Consider the following 20,810-nt stretch of genomic DNA (forward strand, 5'->3'; position numbering starts at 1 on the left):
ACTCTTGTCTAACTGCTACAGTTTATTATATTAAATAAATAAATGTGGCCATGCCAAATGACAAGTTCTCTTCTGCGATTCACGCTCAGCTGTGAGACTGCGATACAAAAAACGAAACTGCCGGCTGGTGGACGGCAGCGCTCGCCTTGTCTTGTCTTGTGCACGGGGCAGCAGATGACAGACAAGTGACCAGGAGTAAAGTACACAGGCTTTGATAACCGCTTTAAAAACTAATCTAAAATAATAGCATATCTTACACTCACCTGAGTTATTATATCGTGGTTTCGTCGCCGTCTATTGCTGAGATACAGAGCGTCGTGCTCATTCTGTTAAATTGTCAGTAGTGTATGACAGATTCTTTCTGCACTATTCCTGCAATTGCGTTTTTCTTCTTTCATTGTTCCTCGGAACCCAACGGCTGCGTTCTCATTTTAGTGGGACGACATTTGTTTGAGAGCAAGTCAAGAGTGCAAAACTTCACTTCTTCTCTTTGGTCGCTGCTCGGCGCTAATGTGCACTTCCGTAATGGCATATCCTCAAGTGATGAACCTGCAAAGATTGGCGCCTGTCATTTCGCGATCCGCAACGTCTGGACAGTCAGAACTGAACTCTGTGGTGTGCGATCTGGGCCACAAGCTACACGGTATACCACCGCATTCAACCAGCTATCGAAGACCAAAGTGTGATGTTTATTTAAACCTGTCATATTAATCGGAATTTTTACGTGTGGCGCTTTTGAAGTATTAAGTGTTGAGACTAAAGTTATGCCAGTCATTTTACAAAATATGGACAACAAGATAAGACTAAGATTGACATCAATTAACCCAATAATAATAATAATAATAATAAAGATTCGTGATCGATGTGATATGAATGGTTATGCCAAGACTACAAGCCGAACGTCACAGAAACACGTGATGCTAGGAGGAGTTCTGATTGGATGATGTGCCCAACCTAAAACAACTAAAAAGTTTTACCCAAACAGCTTTCCGTAGATTTTCGACCCGAAAGGAAGAGCTCTGATAGGATGATGTACTCCACCTCCTGCGTCCAGAGCGCATCACCTGTTTTCTTTTCTTGTTCTGTTGCAGTGTTTGAAGTTACTGTAAAATGCACGTTGGTGACTATATACTATATTACTTTATATACTGTCCTTACTCCGGCGCAGCACGTGTGTTTTGCGGTTTGGATATTTCCTTACTTTTTAATGAATATCAAAACAATAAGTTATGTCGACAGACAAGATCGGTTATATCAGTTTTACTTTTGTCCAATTTTATTTGACAAGAATACATACAAATAGGCTAACTTTATTTTCGTAGTTCCAAAACGGTGCACAACACCAGTGTGTCAGGGTGGAGTTGCACGTTGTTTAAATTATATCAAATAACATTTTACCGTTGACATTTATTAAATGACCCGCTATTTAAAAACAGGGGTATTTTCTAAACGGGACACGATGAATAAAAACAAAACAATCTGGACAGCATTTATAAAAGTCAAATGAATTAGAAACATGCACAAAATTCTAGAGTTGTGGTTTATGTTGTACAGATATTTTAAAACTAGCTGTGCCACCCATCTTAAGAGAGATTGTAATCTAAGTAATCAACGTAGACCTCAGCGTTAACGTTTGTAGTGCACCATACAATGCATGTGTCTCTGTTATATGCCATTTGGTATGGGATTCATAAAAGTAGTGTTAATGTTTGTGATGAGCCATCTGTTGAAATGGCAAATGCAATGCATTTTATTACTAATAATGTTTGTGACATGCATACTTATCTGTCATATGCCATTTGGTCACCCATCTCCAACAGAGTGTAATTGCTGCCTGTAATATCAATAAGGTTAGTCATGTACAGTAACTCCTCAACATAAAATAATGGCCACAACGTCAGTCATGAAAAGCCCATCAAATGCCCAGTTACACTGTGGTTAAGATTAGGGTTGTGGGACCATTTCCCATATCGCCTGCTTCTCAGACTGTCCGTACTGTAGAGGCGCCTTTCTCACTTACTGTTCAATTACATACTTGCCAACTTTGAAGGTGACTCTCTCAGTGTGCCTTATACGCCGTTACTCTTCATTGTGCGTCTCACACTCGCACGTCCTTTTTCTTCCTTTTTCATTGCATTATCAAAAGTAAACTGATCAATCGGACCAAAGGCAGACTGACCAATTAGATTGTTCAGAGGGACTGGACACACAGACCTTGGTGTTTTACTTTATAGTACTATAGTAACAAAGAAAATATGTGTAAATCATTTTTAAATGATACTTCTCTTTGTTTAGGGGTGGTGCACTTGAGAGTGCTGAAGCCTTAAGAACCCACTTGGGTCTCCGAGATGTGGGACTTAAAACCAAGACGGACACCAGGAGAATGAATCGACACCATAGAAACACCACATGGGCTGAGAGATGAATCCAAGACTCTGGAGATGTGAGTCCGCAAAGGTAAATGTTCCACCAAGCAGTGGATGTGGCCACTTTAATGTTCCCTCGTTGAGCACATTCAATCAGCTGCTCAGCTCCCTTCATACAGTACTGTTTCCATACTGCACATCTACCATAAAAACATTTAAAAGGCTAACATACTTTCTCCACTGCTTATCCCATTTAAGTCTCTGTGGGCCGTACGTGCCAGTGACAGGTGTATACGTAAAGAGTGGCTGATGACGTGCCAGCCTCCCAGAATAACACAGGACAGCCCCTTTAAGGTTTGTGCTTAGGGTCTCAGCGATTTGTAAAAGGGCTGTCTGCACTTACACCCACAGTTTTACTTCTTTTAGGTCTGGCACATTCTTCCAGCACCTAATTTTGTGTCCCCAGAACACCCTTTTTGACTCTGACACCCCTCAGAAGATCAGTTACTTTATCCCAAAGTTGTACCAAACAGTACATCCTGTCTCAGGCCATGCAAACTTATTAAAGCCTCTCATCCCAAAATGTTGTACTTTACCTTTTTACATCTATATTTTAACATGACTTGAGTGACATACTTAAGCAGAGAGTACATATTTCTCTATGCTAAAGGAAGACATACTGTATCTTTCATAAACTGTATATAATAGTGCACTATGAAAGTTTACATACTCACCAATAAAGAACGTGCGAGAGCAACTCAATGGACAACACATGATGCACAAATACAAAAAGCGCAATATGAAGTTGTACTCCAATTTCACTAAAAAACTTATAGTAATGTGCCCCTCTTATAAATGGAAGTGACTTTGGATTATACTTTTGTTTTTATCCACCTGGCATTACCGGTTATTGTACTTTGACCCCCAATCATTGGTTGATCTATTTACAACTCTGTCAGCACTGATATTATCTGCATTTTAAAACTAAAGCAATAGCCTTAGTTACTCATCTTTCTCGTGTCTCAGACTCCTCAGGTGGGTGTGGGGGTCCTTGCTATTCTGGTTCAGTTTTTATTAGCCATGAATTTCTTGAGACAATATCAGCTTGAGACTTAAAATGTGTGAGTGATATATTACTTTAAATTGTTAAGAAATTGACTCATATATTGAATTTGTGTGTATTGTTCTGAGGCTGTGTTCCATTTACCTCAGATATCAGAGCTGGAAATTATGTCACACCCGAGTTGATCGCATTCTGGTAAAACATTAGAAGAAAACAATATGGAACCGTCCAGGAAAACCTTTGTTGTACTTTCTCATTCGGAATAAATAGAAATTGTTAACAACGCTGTATGGGGTATTTGCATATCCAAACACTTGTGCAACATGTCCACAGATAGACTTTGGATACTCCTGTGTGTGCGATTGATTTAATGGGACACAAATAGACAGAAGTATTAGAAAACATTGTAATACTACAGCTCTCAGTAAAGTTTGCAGTGTTTGTCGCCATTTTGGATTGACTTCATGAGGTGAAGTCAGACCAACTTGGGCTTGACAGACCAGCCCCAAGTTTCTGAGTTGGAAATCCCGATTTAAGGTGGCTTTCCACTTGAAAATTCCAACTTCCCATTTCAGATGGAATGCAGCATAATTTTAGGGATGGCTCTAGAGTGCCCCCTATCTTCCATACAGTGCAGAGTTAACCTTTTCATAGGCTGGTACCCCTCCATGGTTACTGCCTTCTTTAAACCCAGTGTTGCTGCATTAGGCTCAGGCTCCTGCAATCCTGAACCATTTAAAGTGTACAATCTGTCCTAATCCTTCAATGCATGGCACTTTAATTTTCTGTTCACATATTTTAAAATACTCACTTATTCCAATACAGACTGGTGGAGGGCCAATCAGTGCCAGTGTCAATGGCTATAGCCAATTCTGGACAAGGTGTCAGTCCATCACAGTGTTATGTTACAACCAGGGTTTGTGTTCTGAATTGTGTTTAATTTCCTTTTCTGCTTCTTCTTTGTTCGTTTTTGGAAAATATTATTATATATTATAATATTATATATTATTTTTCACACCTTCAATGTATTTGTATACTAGGGGGCTTTGCCTCCTGCTCGCTTTGCTCACCCACCCCTCCTCCCCCGGGGCGAGCTACACGCCACCCACTTCACGTCTCTGCCGCTCGTGTTATGAAGAGGGGGGCTGAACACACACTAAGGAGATGAGGTCACACCTCCGAAACTCCCTCTTAAACGGTGATAGAATGGGAAACAAATACGTTTTTTTTTTACCTCCTCTATGCTTGATCAGCTTGCTTGCTGCTGCTTGTGCCGTGCTGCGTGATCTGCATGTCGCGCTGGGCTTCAAACATTTAAAAGCCTGTACAGCAGCTGTCCTCCTTATCTCACAGGACGTTAAAGTGTCTCCAAGAAAATCACATCTCGACCTAAGATTTTTTTTATATAATACATAGATATATTTATTATTTACTATTTATGTATCCAGTGTTCTCCTTTCTTCAAGTATTTTGAGGTTGGAGCTCCAAGAGGCGGTGCCTGTCATGATTTGGTTTTTCTGTTGGCTCATTTGGATATGCAGTAATGGTGCTATCTTATACTTGACTTGGGGGTTTTTGAAATCAGGGAATCCATTCCTATCGCTATTTACTCAATATTCTTAATGGTTTAGGGGCTGTTTTTTTTGGTAATGTTTTGGGTGCCATTTTGGGTCCTTGATCGTTGCTATTTTCAGTATCCGTCATTATGTCCTTTCCCCACATTTCAAAGGTGACCTGTTTGTAATCAACGCAATGGGAAAAAGGGTCAGCAAGGGCTTCTCTTCCATAACCAATCTGTGAATCCCAAAACTTTTTCAAACATCTTTCCTGGAAGATCTTCTTATGAGTCTCGTTCGGTTTTCGCCTCTTTGCTTATATCTTTTTGAATACAATTTTTGCCTTCCATTATGTCTTTGTTTGCCTTTTATGGTCCACCGGTTTCAACCCTTTTTGCTTTCTTTTTCACTCCTCCCGGTTCTGCTCTACAGTTTACCTGCCAGCTCACTTCCAGGACAGTGTCACCCTGATGTCACTACTTAAGGACTGTCCTAAGCCTATATTAGACTTTACAAAAACCAAAGGTGATGCAGAAAAGGAAAATAATCATACACCAGGGAACAAGTTCTGGTGAAAATATATCTGTGATGTGTTGTTTGTGCTGTTCTATTTACAGTCCTATGAAAAAGTCTGGGAACCCCTCTTAATTCTTTGGATTTTTGTTTATCATTGGCTGAGCTTTCAAAGTAGCAACTTCCTTTTAATATATGACATGCCTTATGGAAACAGTAGTATTTCAGCAGTGACATTATGTTTATTGGATTAACAGAAAATATGCAATATGCATCATAACAAAATTAGACGGGTGCATAAATTTGGGCACCCCAACAGAGATATGACATCAGTACTTAGTTGAGTCTCCTTTTGCACATATAACAGCCTCTAGACACCTCCTATAGCCTTTGATGAGTATCTGGATTCTGGATGGAGGTATTTCTGACTATTCTTCCATACAAAAATCTCTCCAGTTCAGTTAAATTTGGTGGCTGCCGAGCATGGACAGCCTGCTTCAAATTATCCCATAGATTTCCGATGATATTCAAGTCAGGGGAATGTGACAGCCATTCCAGAACATTGTACCTCTCCCTCTGCCTGAATGGCTTTGTAGATTTTGAACTGTGTTTTGGATCATTGTCTTGTTGAAACATCCAACCCCTGCATAACTTCAACTTTGTGACTGATGGTTGAACATTATCCTGAAGAATTTGTTGATATTGGATTGAATTCATCCGACCCTTGACTTTAACAAGGGCCCCAGTCCCCGAACGAGCCACACAGCCCCACAGCATGATGGAAACCTCCGCCAAATCTGCAGTAGGTAGCAGGTGTTTTTCTTGGAATGCGGTGTTCTTCTTCTGGCCATGCAAAGCGCTTTTTATTATGACCAAATAACTCCATTTTTGTCTCATCAGTCCAAAGCACTTTGTTCCAAAATGAATCTGGCTTGTCTAAATGAGCATTTGATACAACAAGCGACTCTGTTTGTGGAGTGAGTGCAGAAAGGGCTTCTTTCTCATCACCCTGCCATACAGATGTTCTTTGTGCAAACTGCACTGAATTGTAGAACGATGTACAGAAACACCATTTGCGGCGAGATGTTCTTGCAGGTCTTTGAAGGTGATCTGTGGGTTGTCTGTAACCATTCTCACAATCCTGCACATATGCCACTCCTGTATTTTTCTTGGCCTGCCAGACCTGGGTTTGACAGCAACTGTGCCTGTGGCCTTCCATTTCATGATTCCATTCCTTACAGTTGAAACTGACAGTTTAAACCTCTGAGATAGCTATTTGTAGCCTTCCCCTAAACCATGAGACTCAACAATCTTTGTTTTCTGATCTTTGGAGAGTTGCTTTGAGGATCCCATGTTGTCTGTCAATCTTCAGAGAAGAGTCAAAGGGAAGCACAACTTGCAATTCACCACCTTAAATACCTTTTCTCATGATTGGACACACCTCTCTATGAAGTTCAAGGCTTAACGAGCTCATCCATCCAATTTGGTGTTGCCAGTAATCGGTACTGAGCAGTGACAGGCATTCAAATCAGCACAATGACAAGGGGACCCACATTTGTGCACAGCCAGTTTTTCACATTTGATTTAATTTCATACAACTAAATACTGCTTCACTAAAATTTTTGTTTGGAAAACACCCTAGTACTCAGATGTTCCTAGGAAATGAAAGACATACCACTGTTGTGTTTTTTGTTGAAAGGAGAGTAAATTATTATGGCGGCTGAGAAGGGGTTCCCAAACTTTTTCATATGTCTGTATGTGAAATTTAAAATTTATGTATTGTATATTGGGGATTAAAGGATATATTCCTTGATTTTTATGGGTGGAACCTTAAGAGACGGGGCCATCGCCATACCACTGCTGAGGAACCGCCCTCAGCCTTTATAGTCTAGCTGGGAAACAAGTCCCTCAGAGGTTCATTGATATTGCCAGAAAAAGGTTTGTAATGGTGAGTATTATTGTATTTTCTGGGTTTTTTTGTGGCCTTTTTGCTTCCTTCTCCTGCTGCTATTAGATTTTGGGTTTGGACTTGTTTGCATTAGATTGACCCAGTAGGCAAACCCTTTTTTTCCCTTTATTTTGCTTTTTTAAACTTTTCCCTTCTCTTTTTATTGATTACTAGCTGTCCCCTGCGGCTCCATAGTAGTGAAATAGGACAAACTTTAAAAATAAATAAACATGTATCGCTAGCTAGGCAGAGGTAAGGTGGATTCCAACACATCATGAGAGGTAGACCAACTGGAATGGAAGCTGGCGCATGAGTGAGGAGAGCCCGTCCAGCTCCCCACTACTGACATCAAGCTTCCCTCTCCCCTCAGCCTGCAGCCTCTGTCTCAGATTAGCGAGAATAAATCACTGCTGCAAGCGAAATATGATACTAGAAGTCGCAAAATCAACCGGAATGTTCAAGCAAGTTATTAAAAAAACCCTGTTAAGTAGTTTTCTCCAGACATAGAGACAGACATTGGATTCCATATATACAGTATAGAGATACATAAATTGCCTATTTATAAAGGATTTTGTTGGCCTTTTGTTGGTTTTATGGTTTTTCCTCTCCCCTGAATGACATTTTTATATTTCTGGAGTATTTATTAGTATTTTTGAACTCTTTAATCCTATGCTCCATTTTGAACCTTTACAGGCGTAGTGTTATGAATTAAGCACACAAAATGACCAAAGGGGTGTGAGGCATCCAAAAATAAGCCAAAGATCAGGCCAGACTCCAAACATAGCCCGCCTAGAAAAGTTTCACTGCTCTGCGGGCTGAGTGGCTACTCAACTAGCTGGCTTCCGCCTACACCTGGCCAATTGGGCTTCAGCTGCAAAAAGATAAAAGTCCTAAAATATAATGTAAATGTCCCAGAAGAGAGAGGATTACTGTAAACCCCAAGCTTGAAAAGAGATGGGTGACAAACATCTTTATTTACAAAAACAGAAGAATATAACAAAATGCCCAAAAGAGCAAAAAAGATGTAAAAGAAGTTGCCAATAAACAAACAAACAAGTGGCCATACAAACTTCTAAATCTTAATCCTAAAAACAGAAACAAGAACAGCTAAAAATAACTAGAAGATCCAATGCAAACAGCAATACTCGTGAGCTGAAATCCTAACTCCACCAAAGTGCATTCAACGAAATGCAAGCCCCTTCTGTTTATGGGCCTGGGGCAGGTCTCTAGTAATGATGAAAGGGGTGGTCCCACCTTTGGGGGATCCCCAAACATGTGGAACATAAAGGCTTTTACAGAAAAGTACATAAACAACTCTAAAACTTATAAAAACAGTAATACATACTGTTACAATATTAACAGCAATAATCATAATAAATTATTCAAACTGTAAAATGAGCAAAAATGACGAGGGAAAGGAATATAGATATAAACTAGGGAAGTATCCTCGGCTAAAACATAGCACAAAGAAGCCTTCCATTTGGGGCTATGCTACTTTGGCTGAAGCCTGTTTTGGGGTTCTAGACTAGAGGAGAGCAAGGGTCTGGATATTGGATAGTTTGAGCCCTGTAATGCTTTTTGCCATTTTGTGCGCAGTAAATTGAAACACACATGGTGCTGTCATTCATTTAGTGCCATTTTAGAGTTTATCAGTCAAATGAACCTGCACATCTTAAGCATATAAAAGGAAACAAAATATGTGGAGAACACTACAAGAACATGAAAACTCCATACAAAAAGTGATCAGCTGACGAGTTGAACCCAGGACCCTAAAGCTCTGTAGCAGAAAAGCTGCCCAGTGCACCCTTGTGCCACCTGTCAGGTGTACACTCACACTTTTTAATCAGAGAGGCTAAAATGTCCTGTATATAACCCCTCAACGTCAGCTTCTCCAGAGGAAAAGCCAAACCCCAGGGTGTGTCACTGTGTAATGTGCAGCTGGCATCATGAACCTTGAGGAAAAAGTGGTTTGCTTAAGTTCATAATCAAAAAGTAAGACTGAAAAAGAGGCATACTGCAAATAACCTTGGAAAAGTTTCCAATGAGCACGAGACAAAAGCAGAACCCAAAAAAAGGTCAAAGCACAAGAATGAATGCAGCAGCCATCAGGGTTCAAGCCGAGATCAGAGTTAAAAAGGCTCAAAGTACACTGTGCTGGGCAGCTGCCACCATCTGAGCTCCCTGTTTTATTACCCTTGCCTCCATCATGTGACTGCCATGCAATATGGTTTGCATAGCAACAGACACAGATGGGAGGGGCAAACAGCAGACCATAGAAAGGGCGGGGGCAGACCCTCAGATACTTCCTTATAGGCACCCTGTTAAGTATTCTTATCTGGCAAATGAAAGCTTTTCATAGTCAAGCAGCATTATTTATTCCTTTCAACTGAATTCAGTTTATTTTTATATAAATTATTCAAAAATCAATCGTTGAATTATGGCCAGTTGACAATAGAAGAAAGGAAAACAAAAACTCAAAGCAGCATCCCTGGAGAAACTAAACCTGTTATAACAGACAAAGTCAGACACAAATACAGTCCTGGAGACCTCTTCCAACTGGCCACCCACCCTTTTTTGGCCATTCAACATTAAAGTCAATGCTGGTCTGTCTAATCTGACAACACAATCTTTTCATCCATTGATTCCAAGGTTGCCAATATCTCAAATGACTTTTCAAATGTCAAGAGAACAGCTTGGCAATCGAGCAGTGGCATCAAGTGCCACAGCAGGGCACCATGAAGAGTAACAGGAAAGAGGAAGATTACTAATGGTTTATACTGTAATTATTGTTGTGGCCTCTGGAGGATGTTGTGTTGCCCTAAACCTCAGACACAACTACACACACAGCAATCCACGTGCAAGCACAGAGGTGTAATGGCAACAATACTTTCTTAAACAGTCTCTGTTCCACTTCCTTCGCCACATTCGCCTCTGACTCTGACTGAGCCTTAATGCCCCTGAGTCAAGAGGAGGGCTCACTTTTAAACCACGACCCGGGAGGATTTCCAGTGCTTAATGCATAACCCAGTGAGAGAAGCACTTCTGAGTCAGGCAGGACCCCAACAATACATGTGCTGTCCCCCTGGTGGCCCCCACAGAACCTGGCAGGGCAGAACCATGGGACCACAATTCCCATGCTGCTCCACGAGTGCCCATACTGGAACCCTTCAGACAGAATGCTACCACCCTGTGTAGAGGGGGACGCTCTGCCCATAGTAGGCAGTTACCCACTGTCCCGGTGTCCCCGACCCACCAGCCCAGGCAGTATGTCCTTCTGGGGTTGCTGGGATGTCAACCTCGGTGTAGCTGCTGCTGCAGCATCTTCTTGTCCTGGCATGGCACAGGAATGCCTCCACTTCCCAGCTGTCCTTCTTTGCTCATGGTCTCCTGGCCAGGCAAGGTTCACCCATTGGTCCCTCACATTGTATTATTTAAATCTTTGTACAAATGACTAACAAGCAGAAGTGCAAATGCACTGCTATTCATTATCTGTATTCAGGATATGCCAGACTAAAGGTTTGAGTCTTCACCTTGGATATAAAGTGGCAACTCTTTTATAAGCAGACTGAGAGTCGCAAGAACACTTCCAAAAATTCCCACTAGAGGGGGAAATCCCATCAACCCTCTTGGCTAGAAACATATAGGGCTATGTAGAATCTCCCTGTTATATAAAAAAAATCCTGCAACACGAGGAAGTCACGCCCTCCTCTCAACCATTTTCATCCACGCACACAATAATCTCACCTCTCATTTGTGTGAATGCTTTTGACATTGAGTCAACCTTGATGAAACTTTGAATGTATAATAAACCTGAACCAGAATCCATCAGGAAGGCTGGTTGTAAAACAGATTGATTCAAAAAAATGCATCCCTCCAAAATTCCTGTGTCGAAGTTCATGAAATTAATTTTACATGCATGCTACTTTTGACACAGCTTCAAATTTTAAGTTGAAGGCCTTTCAAAAGTTCTGTTAAGAAATGGGGCTATTATTGAGGGGACAAAATCAAAAATGTGTTTCTTACATCAAAATGGTTCACCTGAGGCTAATGAATTTGGCATATACAGACACAGTTTCTGCTCTCTCAGCTCTTATAAATTTTAACGTTTTTCTCACTTTAGGTTCCCAATTAAAGAAGATGTATTATGTCCAAATCTTATTGAAGAATTTCATCACGAAGGGTTATCAACAGAAGAAATGAGTACACAGGCAATCCTAGCACCGAGAAATGATGAAGTCAAACGAATTAACGCCAAAAATGGCGATTGGTTACATGGCAAATTGGTTAAATGCGTATCAGTAGACTAGGCTAAAACAGTTGGTGGTGATGATGCAGAAGATGAAAACATCAACTTACAATATCCAGTAGAATATCTACAACCGTTAACACTGTCCGGTCTTCCACCGCACGAATTACTGTAAAAAGAAGGATGTATTCAAGAAAGGTAATGTAGTACATCTTCAGGGGATAACATTAGACACCAAAGGAGATCTTGATATGCCCTTCATATTAAAACATTAACATTTTCCCATTAGAATAGCTTTTGCAAAGACAATTTACAAATCACAGAGACAAACATTCGAAAAAGTTGTTTAATTTAATTGAGAGAAAGAAACAAAATTCAATCACAGGCAGTTATTTGTTGTGTTGTCACAATGAAAGTCCAAACACAGAATTAAAATTCAATGTGATATTGACAAAAATTCAAAAAATTGTTTTAACTGAAGTTCTACAGCAAAAGTGTAAGTTTAAGAAGTATTTGCGTATCAATTTCAAAGCCAAACAGAACAAAATCGTGTTACGTAAAGAATAACTTTACTTTTAGAAAAATTTACTTTCAAATTATTACATTTTTCTCTTTTTTAATATGGTTAATTACTCGCTGTAATGTAAAATAGTTCTATTATGCATATGTAACAATTTCCATGAAAATAAATATCTGTTTAAATTGTATAACCGCATACCCATACACAGGCGACAGAACTGCAAAGAGGTTAGCACGTAGCGCAGGCAGGGGGGTTGGCAAGAGAAGCGAGCAGGGGGGCAAAGCCCCTAGTCTTCATAAAATAAGAGTTTTTTTATCAAAAAAAAATGCTGTGTATGCACATGAAGTTCCACAGAGTACACAAGGCAAAAAGGGGTTGCCAGGAATGGAAATTCAAGGTGAAAAAGTCCCAATACACAATCCAAAGACAAAGTTGAAAAACAGAGCAAACAGTCAAAAATCCAATAAATCAAAATAGCAAAGCACAGCAAAAAAGACACATTTACCAAACAACTAGTGCAATCAAAATGAACTGCCTCCAGTTAATCCAAAATGCCGCTGCAAGAATTATTACAAGAACAAGAAAATATGAACACATAACCCCAGTTCTTAAATCTTTACACTGGCTCCCAGTTAAGTTTAGGGCAGATTTCAAAATCCTCCTTTTAACATATAAAGCATTAAATGGCCAAGGTCCGACTTACTTGTCTGAACTTATCATGACTTACAAACCTGAGCGCACATTAAGATCTCAAGATGCCGGTCTGCTTAGGATTCCAAGGATTAATAAAATAACAGTGGGAGGTCGAGCTTTTAGTTACAGGGCCCCTAAACTGTGGAATGGTCTTCCTGCTTCCATAAGAGATGCCCCTTCAGTCTCAGTCTTTAAATCTCGGCTGAAGACTCACTACTTCAGTTTAGCATATCCTGACTAGAGCTGCTGATTAACTGTACAGACTGCATCTCTGTTGTTAGTCATTAGCACTATAACATAAGTAACATGATAATTATATTTGAATACTAACCCTCACCTATTCTGTTTCTTTTCTCGGTACCCAAATGTGGCAATTGTTGCCACGGCCCACCTACCAAGTTGTTTTCCTTGCCTATGTTAAAGTCATCCCTGATGGAGGATCACAGGTAAATCATGGGAAAGAGGGGTCCTTTCATCGGAGCAACGTTTCAGCCGTGGCATGGCCAAATGGGGAGGCAGCTAGATGGATGAGGTCTCCAGGACTCTAAAAATATCCAAACCTAATTATGTCATACCATCTACTGTTAAAACGTACTTCTAAAATTTATTATGCTGTATTAAGGAATTGTTCTGTTCTGTGTATTGTATTGTATTGACCCCCTACTTTTGACACCCACTGCACGCCCAACCTACCTGGAAAGGGGTCTCTCTTTGAACTGCCTTTCCCGAGGTTTCTTCCATTTTACCCTACAAGGTTTTTTTTGGGAGTTTTTCCTTGTCTTCTCAGAGAGTCAAGGCTGGGGGGCTGTCAAAAGGTAGGGCCTGTTAAAGCCCATTGCGGCACTTCCTGTGTGATTTTGGGCTATACAAAAATAAACTGTATTGTATTGTATTGTAACTGCCAGGAACTGTAAAGGACCCTCCAGATTTTTAGGGTGGTGGGCAGTTTCTGGTTGATCGGCTGGTGGCCCTGGCACTTGTGGGTCCACTGACACAACACACGGAACATAGTGCAAGCATTGAAAACAAAATATACAAAATTAAACTGAAAAATTCATAAAGCATGGCCTTAAACACCAGCCAGAGGAGGATAAAAACCATACCAAATTCATCAGTTTTTTAAGCCAAGATAGTTGTCAAGTATTGCTTCGTGTTTTGAAAGTACACACCCATTGTAAAATATTTTATACATGTAATTTTTGAACAGATAAAAAAGAATTTTAAAGGATGACCAGTCATGTGCAATAACTCGGCACTTAGTCTTCCTGTGCAATATTCTTTCACCCCCTACCCCAGATCGTGGTTTCCTCTTGAAAGACCAAATCGTGGTAAACTTTTTGTGCCACATAGTTGGTTTGGTTTTGATTTCCTTGGTATTTATGTGTGAACTCACACAATTGAAAACATATCCCTACCTCAAGAAAAATAGTGCCAAGAATATGTGATAAAATGAGTATTTCCAGATACTTTTTGTTGTCACAAACATGGAAATACGGAAGGCATGTTGTCTTTTATCGAAACTCAAATACGATGTATTCGGTAAGTTTTCAGGCTTTTATTTTCCTACTACACCATAGGATTCATTGTAAAAATGCCAGGACTCACTATGTACTCTTTAAAATTTATAGAAAACACTTAACTTTAGAACACAGTTTTAGGCGGCAAATGCATATATGCCATGTTTGTGAAGAAATAACTTTGATTTGAAAGTGATTAAACTTATCCTTTAATTGGCCCTGGTGTGTGCGTATGTGTGTGTATTTCTGTTAATTCATTCTGTAATGTGCTGGCGTCCAGTCCAGGGGTTGGTTGTTTCTGCCTGTTCCTGCACCGGATGCTTGCTGGGGTAGGCTCCAGCTGCCCCCTGACTCTGCTCTGGATAAGCGGGTTTTGGAAATGGATGGATGAATGAATGGATATTCCTGATGACCCCTAGTGGAAATTAATAAGAATTTCTTTTTAAATAGGAACCAAGACTTCTTGAAACAAAAAGATCAAAGAAAATGGATGTAAAAAAAATAAATGAATGAAGAGACCCCTCCACACAAAGGGTTCACTACAAACTGACAAATCATGTTGCTTGAAGTTTGAAAAAGAAAAAATAAGAAGCTGCTGGATGACAACTTAACTCTGGACTGAAAGTACTCCTCTCATTTGCAGATATTTCAGGGTTTCTAAAATTGCTTTATTTGGTTCTGTTTTAATCAAGAGAGATAACACTAAGCCCTTTTTAGTCACCAAGCCACACTTCCTTTTAAACAAGGCTGGTGGTCTGAGTGGGCAGAGGACTGTGCAGGCTGTGTGCAGTCAGGCACTGAGGCCTGTATTTCCTTGTATAGTTTTTTTTTAACCCAACAGTAGCACGCATACGTTGGTAAGGAAACACCTGCCCTTTTTTACTCTTTAGGGTATCAACTTGTACTTTTACTTGTCTCTTTTTTATTTTCACTAGTTTCAACTTTCTCAGTATTTTTCTCCATGTATGTATATACTGTAAATGAAATTGTAATACCTTGTCTGTCTTATGAGTTTGATGTCATTTCTCTGTTTTACACACTAAGGACTTCGTTTCATCCCCCAAACCATATCTTGTCTGTTTGTCTGTTCACCAATTACACAAAAAAAAGCTGAATCGATTTTAACGAAATGTTGCACATAGGTTGGTTGCTCTTGGTCCAACTGAAAATTAAGGCTAGATGGCATTTTAAACATTTCACTGGGAAGGGTGGATTGTACCAGGGAGAAACTATGCATTAGTCCAAAATGGCTGAGTCAACGTTGATGAAATTTTCAATGTATAATAAACCTGAACGACATAGAATCCATCGGGAAGGCTGGTTGTAAAACAGAATGGTTCAAAAAAATACATCCCTCCAAAATTCCTGTGTCGAAGTTCATGAAATTAATTTTACATGCATGTTACTTTTGACACAGCTTCAAATTTTGAGTTGAAGGCCTTTCAAAAATTCCGTCGAGAAATGGTGTTACTTTTGAGGAGACAAAACCGAAAATATATTTCTCACATCAAAATGGTTCACCTGATGCTAATGAATCTGGAATATACTTTAGGTTTGGCCTTACCTACAGTGAAACCATACAAAGAAAACATGAGAAATAATTTGCAAAACTGACGCATTAAGTACAAGAACCTTCAATACATAACAGTGTTACAAAAAAAAATTCTTAAATGGACATAAGTAAAGACGAACTGAGTGTTTATTTGGACTAAATGAAAAGACTTGTTATTTTCTGAAGCTGATTGGATTGATTCCATCATTAAGACTCAAAGAGACATGGTGGTGGAGCAGAGAGATTCGGCATCTGATGAAAGTTAAGGAGGAGGCAAATAAGATACGGTAGCAATCAGGGAGGGAGAAGGATAGAGATATGTATAGGCGGACAAACAAGCAGGCAAAGAGGGCAATGGCAAGCGCCAAGTCACAAGCTCTGGAGAAGGTGTATAAAAACTGAACACAAAAGAGGGAAAAAGTAAAGGATGTTTAGAATAGTTAAGCTTAGGAACAAACCTGGAAAAGATTTTGGTCAGATAAAGCAGATAAATGACAAGGAATGTATGGAGCATCATAGGATCAAGAATAGATGGAAGAGGTACTGTGAAAAGCTGTTGAATGAAGGAAATCCAAAGTAGTATTTGGAGATGGAGTCTCAAATGAAGGGCTAGGGAGAGGAATGAAGAATGGAAAGGCAAGAGGACCAGATGAAATACTAGCAGAAGTGCTTAGGAGAAGAACAAGTAGATGTGTTGTGGGATTAAGTGCAGAAGATCTATAAACAAGGGAGAATACCAAAGAAGTGGAGGAACAGTGGGGTTTTACCCATTTATACGGAGAAGGGTGATATTCAGGATTGTGGAAACTATAGAGAGATAAAGCACATGTCACACACAATGAAAATTTGGGACAGGGTTATAAAGAGAAGGCTTAGGGAAGAGACCACCATATGGGAAGAGCAGTTTGGTTTTATGCCATGTAGAGGAACAAATTATGCAGTCTTTCCATTAAGACAGCTGATAGAGAAACATTGAGAAAAACAGAAAAGATTCCACATGGTGTTTATTGACTTGAAGAAGGCTTAAGACAGAGTGCCACGTCAAGAGGTCTGGAGGTACAGTACATGAGAGAGAAAGGAGGACGACAGATGTATGTGAAGATTGTCCAGGATAGGTATGAGGGAATGAGGACTTGAGTTAAAAGTATTCTTGGGTTAGCAGACAAGTTTGCAGTTAGAGGTGGTCTGCACCATGGATCTTCTTGAATTCCTTACCTCTTTGATCTGGTTATGGATGCATGGACTTGTGGGATAAATGACCAATCTCCCTGGTGCAGGCCATCTGCTGAAGAGATTGTGCTATGTACCACCAGAAAAGAGGAAATGTAGAGGAAGATAGCCAAATGGAGAACAGCTTTGAAAGGTTTTATGATGATCAGGATTCAGATGTTAGTCTGCATGGAGAGCTATTGAAAAGAGTGGAGAAGTTTAAATATCTAGAATCAGTGGTAGCCCAAAATGGAAAAATAGATGCAGAGACAACACATAGAGTTCAGTTTGGATGGAACAATTGGATGAAGGTATGAGGAGTATTGCATGATAGAAGAATTAAAGGAAAATTTAAAGTTCATGTTTTTAAAACAGTGGTAAGACCAGCAATGATGTATGGAGTTGAGACAGGCTCAGTAAAGGGAGCACAGGAGAAGTTAGATGTGGTGGAAATGAGAACATTAGGATGTGTGGAGTGGCAAAAAAAGGACAGAATAAGTAATTAGACAATCAGAGATAGAACAAGAGTGGGAGAGAAATCTAAGAAACTATAGGAAAGTAGGCTGAAGAGATATGGATGTGTGGTGAGGAGATACAATGAATATGTGGGGTGGGAGGAGAATGGGCATCCCAGCCACAAAAGAGAAGAGACCATTACCCAGAAGGGAGGCCAGCGTGACGATGCAGACAAAGTGGCCTTTGGAATAAATACAGTACATAACTTTATACCTGGCCAGTGTAAATTAATGGAACAACCAGTGATACCCAGGATTCAGGAGCAGTTTAAATTCCCCATACGATAGGTGGCAGTGGTCTTCACACAGGATCGCAGTTGGGACACCCGCAAAGATGCTTGGGAGATGGAGTCCGAAAATGCAGCACTATGGGAGTCCCTACGGGAGGACCTCTCTAGTTTCTTTATGGCCTGGAAGTCCTTCCTGGAGCATGACACTGGAAGCATTCAGAGTCAGAAGGCAGCTGGCAACACTCAGCAGGAGGAAGAATACTTGGTTATTATTGTGTATTTTGTATTATTGTGGCTGATTACTGGAGAAAATAAGTACCTTGAGGAATAAGATCATTTATTTTATTCATAAAGTGAGTGGTATATTGCTGAGTCTGTGGTTTGGGGCTTTCTGTCATCTCCTTGTTGTCACAGTGAGCAAAGGAGCGATGGGAAAAGAAGTAAGGGGCAAAAAAAAGGCCAAAGTGGGGGTGGATGGATAAAGTGAAAGAAGATCTGAAAGAAAAGGGTCTGACTGGGCAGGATCTGCAGGACTGAGATGTGTGGAGAAGGTTGATCAAACACATCGACCCCACTCAGAAGTGGGAAAAGATGAAGAAGAATCAAATTATAACTTACAGTTTCAGTTAAAGACAACTAAGAAAGAAAAAGAGACTGAAAAAGCAAATGTTTAAGTGGGATCTGAATGGCGCTTCACAAATAGAACAAGAAAATAAAGCTGATGTCACATTACAAGACTTCTAGTCATTGGGTATGTCGCATTTTCTGACTGTGTGCTGACCTTCCAGCACATTCTGGCTTCCTCCATTTTCCAACAGCCAATAGCGTGCTGTCTGGCTGAGCCAGCACTGCACAAAGGTTCAATAGGTACAGCAGGTTCAGCCTCAGTCTCTGCCATTTTTTTCCCCCATTGTGTTGTAGAACGTTAAACATGAACCATCAGACAGACGAGCTCTGTTTATGAGTTCCAAAACACCTATGTTCCTTATTCCGTGGTGCTGAATTACATATTGTACCTCCTGACAGGCATCCTTTGGTGGTCAGCTCTTAAACCCACCGAGCCTACCCATACATCGAAAACAACATCAATCCTGCTCGATTTTGTTGGAGCGAACCTCGGATTCTTTGTGTTAGCTGTGGGGTACGTCAGACTAGATGACCGGCTTCACAGGCTCATACTGCCAACTGCCCTAGACTCTCAGATCATTTAAATGAAGGTCACGACTAAAAATCTTTGGAAAAGTCATCTGATGTAACATGACATTTAGTAAATGGATGGATGTTGTCAGTAGGCAAACATACTGGGCAAAATGTATAGAACTAATTCTCATTTCATGCCACTCAAGCTAAATGCAGTGCACAGTCATATTACAAAGGGAGATCAAACAAGTGGGTGGGCAGAGAAGGTAGGTCCTTTATATTCTGTGGGAGTGTAAAAGGGTGATATGAGATAAAGGACTGGCAAGGTTTATCTACTGATTTGTGAAAGAAGACAGCAGGATCTGCTGGGCTCCTGGACCTGAGCATTGAAACCACTAATATTAGCAGATGAATCAGATTGGAAATGTCAGTCATTATCCAACCCGCTATATCCTAACACAGGGCCACAGTAAGGTCCACTGGAGCCAATCCCAGCCAGTACAGGGCACAAGGCAGGAAACAAACCCCGGGTAGAGTGCCAGTCCACCGCAGGGCACGCACACACGGGACAATTTAGAATCGCCAGTGCACCTAACCTGCATGTCTTTGGACTGTGGGAGGAAACCCACGCAGACACGGGGAGAACATGTAAACTCCACGCAGGGAGGACCCGGGAAGCAAACTCGGGTCTCCTAACTGCGAGGCAGCAGCGCTACCCACTGCGCCACCTCATCCCAAAAACATTTGAATATACCAATTCATGACACTACGTCAGGCAGACTTGAGTGTGTCTAGCGTGCTTTTTCCCAACCTTTGTGGTGTAACAACCTGTTTTTTCACACGCCTGTATTTTTGTGACCCCACTTGGGCGGGGGTATTTACCTGTCTGTGATTGTTGTGCGATCCACCATGGTAAATCGAGCATGACCATGTGTGTGGGGGAGGCGGTTGGGGTTGGCGGTCCTAGCGATCACCAGAGTGTCAGGACATTAGTTAAATCAAGTGCAGTCGACAAATCGTTTCCTCCTTGGTAAATCGAGCAATATCGTCAGAGCGAGTTTTGGGGAGATCATCCAGGATCAGTCGCGATCCACTTGCGGATGCTGCCGCTATGAATCGAGTGCGATTGTCTGAGCAGTGAGGGAGATAGGATGTTTTTTGTCCGGGGTCGGCCATGGCCCACAGGTTGAGAAACGGTGTTCTAGTGATTTAACACTTTATGGCCAAATGTTTGCAGACACCTGAACATTAACTCTATATGTGCTTATCGGGTCCCGCTTCGTCATTTCAACACTTAGAAGCCTACATCTTTGTGATGGACTTGTGAAATGGCTCGTTGTATGGGTCTCTGAGTGTGCATCCAGTACACCCTGATGAAACTTCATCCCCAGTTAGGAGGTACCCAATGCTGACTGCCACTCTCGAAGAATTTGTGTTAAATTTTTGTTTTCTTTGAAGTTTAGTTTATTGGGAGGGAGAGGGGCCGTGAAGATCTTTGTGAAGTTTTAATTTCCCTTTGGGGACATAGAGAGAGAGAGAGAGAGAGAGAGACGATGAGAGAGAGAGAGAGAGAGAGAGATAGATAGATAGATAGATAGATAGATAGATAGATAGATAGATAGATAGATAGATAGATAGATAGATAGATAGATAGATAGATAGATAGATAGATAGATAGATAGATAGATAGATAGATAGATAGATAGATAGATAGATAGATAGATATGCGAGCACATTACAAT

At 40.7% G+C, this 20,810-nt stretch overlaps 1 protein-coding gene and 1 long non-coding RNA gene across 3 annotated transcripts in view; one reads left to right on the forward strand and one right to left on the reverse strand.

Moving 5' to 3' along the window:
* The window catches only part of abcc10 (ATP-binding cassette, sub-family C (CFTR/MRP), member 10), a 51,707-nt gene extending 51,047 nt beyond the window's left edge, over positions 1-660 (reverse strand). Inside the window, exon 1 of the mRNA XM_039738078.1 lies at positions 264-660. The gene's annotated coding sequence lies outside the window, so the exon portion shown is untranslated. The remainder of the gene's footprint in view (positions 1-263) is intronic.
* On the forward strand, positions 537-15,433 carry LOC120516429. 2 transcript variants are annotated; one of them, XR_005630843.1, is made up of 3 exons: positions 537-643; positions 2,296-2,457; positions 14,873-15,433. It is a non-coding gene; the product is annotated as an uncharacterized LOC120516429 (long non-coding RNA). The 2 variants fall into 2 exon arrangements; XR_005630842.1 differs by lacking the exon at positions 537-643 and adding an exon at positions 992-1,120.
* Positions 15,434-20,810: the final 5,377 nt, after the last annotated feature.

This window comes from Polypterus senegalus, chromosome 16, assembly GCF_016835505.1.
Source record: "Polypterus senegalus isolate Bchr_013 chromosome 16, ASM1683550v1, whole genome shotgun sequence".
NCBI lineage: Eukaryota > Metazoa > Chordata > Cladistia > Polypteriformes > Polypteridae > Polypterus > Polypterus senegalus.